The sequence below is a fragment of the Pyxicephalus adspersus genome, chromosome 3, assembly GCF_032062135.1.
Source record: "Pyxicephalus adspersus chromosome 3, UCB_Pads_2.0, whole genome shotgun sequence".
In the NCBI taxonomy this organism is placed as follows: domain Eukaryota; kingdom Metazoa; phylum Chordata; class Amphibia; order Anura; family Pyxicephalidae; genus Pyxicephalus; species Pyxicephalus adspersus.
Genome location: NC_092860.1, coordinates 104,091,025 through 104,093,493, shown reverse-complemented (window position 1 = coordinate 104,093,493; position 2,469 = coordinate 104,091,025).

The following is a 2,469-nucleotide window of genomic DNA, read 5'->3' as shown; positions in this document are numbered from 1 at the left end:
TTTTTTTTTTTTGCTAAAATATTTTTCCAATTAGGACCTCCACTGACTATTTTTTGGCAGATAAATCCAATCAGGTTACATTATCCTTGCCAATGCCAAGATACATTTACATTTCAGGATGCATTTGGAACATTTTCACCACGTGTCCAGTCTGTGTGTTCAGGGAGGTTTGATACAGGTTGTACAGAGTTCAGACAGTAAATGTATTTATGGCTGTCAGCATATGGACCGTTTCCAGGAGCTGTCATCTATTCTGTTGCTGTTTATCAAAACTCTTGAAACAGTGCCTGGAGTCACTAATGCTTTAGTAACCACATAAAACATTCACACAACTATAGCGGTAGAACAGGGTTTACTATTTGATGGGGTAAAGATGCAATTTTTGTGTTTGTACTTTGCCTCATTGCCCTTAATTGCTTGTGCGGTTACATTGAGCTTTTCCTACAAATACAGCTGAGCACCACTGATCAGGAATCTATAGCTGACCTTTGAACATAAAGGGATGCAACAACAAAGACAAGTTGTAGGTAAGGAGATTGTTCACATGTCGCAAACTTTAATAGTCTGCCATCCACAGTTAGATTGCAATCCGGGAGGCTGACAGTTGTACAGTTCAATCGGTAAACTCAATAGCCTATGATAGCTGCTAGCAATAACTTCAAGCTGCAGAGAAAGCGATACCTTGAGCTCTGGCACCGGCCACATAAAAGCACGGATGCTACACTTTGCACTGACTTATTGTAAGGATGTATAAGAACTTAAAGTATATCATTTTAACTTTATAAATAAACCTTGTGCATCACTATGTTCTATTTGTGTTTTTTTAATATTGATAGAATTTAACATTTTGTTGTATTGTTATTTAATTTACTGATTCCCTTCCCTGTTTCTTAGTCTTTTTTTTTTTCAATATAACTGCAAATTTAAATTGTATTTGAGACATATTGTTTCTATGGATGGTTTGTTTGAAGAATAAGTTATATATATATATCTTGGGTGCGGTGTGTTTTTAGAGCAGCTTTGCTCTCTTGTTTACATGTTATGTTTGCTGTTTTATATTTCATGTACATGTATGAAGTGATTTAACACTCTTATGCATGGAAATTTTGATTCATTGATATTTTTATAGGAATATTATTTCTGTCCTTGTTTGACTCCTTTATATGCTGCCTCAAAAATGTTGATAATAAAAATGCCTGTTTAAAAAGTTTTTTTTGGCTGTAAATCAATTTCCATCCTTGCAATTAAACAATGGCACCGTATATAGGAGATGCAGTTGAACATTATAAAGTAGGACTGTCCAACTTGTTTTGTGGCCTATAGGAGCAGACCTTTTTCTTCATAGTTTGTGTTCAGTTCTCCTATTTGGTGGAAAATTGTGCTTTAGCAGAACTAAGCTTCTGATAGCAGATAAAGCTGAACTGCACAAGTGTAGGTTCACATCACAAAAGGCTATTGTAACAAAACCTAGGACTTGATGCTTTAGAATGATCTTACAGCAATCAACTCTTCAGTCTTTATGCTACTAAATGAAAGGGTTAATATCAATGACATCATTGTAGGGGGGGTTTTGCTTCCTCGCTACTTTCTAATTAATCCTTGCATAACTTTATCAGCGTTTTTATCACATTGCTATACTATTATCCCATGTCACCATGTCTAATAGAACTGTGGCAGGACAACAAAGTTGAAAATGACCCTCAAATGCTTTTCTGTTGAAGTTTGCAAAGTTCTTTGTGACAAGAGGACCAGGAACACATCCAAGTAGTGGAATATGCATTTATACCTGAGAAGACAAGCTGCTAAGGCTAAAAATTTAGGGAAAATGTCCAAACTAAATGGGAGACACTGCAAAATGGATGGGTGATCCACAAAGATGAAAATCATTCTCTGCCCCAATGGGGACTATGGGGATATATGTTTAAAATCTCTCCATATTGAAAAGTAATTTAGCTCTGAGTACAGAGTATATATACTCATTTCTATATATTTGCTTTACATCAGTGCCAGTATTTAGTTGTTTAAAATATTTTCACCTTAACCTTTCCAAAATGGGAATCCTTCATAAGAAATCTGGGTGAAGGAACCATCGCATGTGCTTTCCTGAGGGCCTGAACACCCGTCTTTCATCTATTCCAACCTCTAGGGCTATTTCAATAGTGCCTCTCCAAACCATTACACTCAATCCATAGCTGTCAAAGTGAGGTCCAATTGTCACAACTACCGTATTTTTCGGCGTATAAGACGCACCCAATTTTAAAGGAGGAAAATCTAGAAAAAAAAGATTCTGAAAGATTATTCCCCTTCTGATCACCAATTGATCAATTTAAATTCCCCTTCTGATCACCCTGTGCCAATTTAAATTCCCCTTCTGATCACCCTGTGCCAATTTAAATTCCCCTTCTGATCACCCTGTGCCAATTTATCCCCTTCTGATCACTCTGTGCCAATTTATCCCCTTCTGATCAC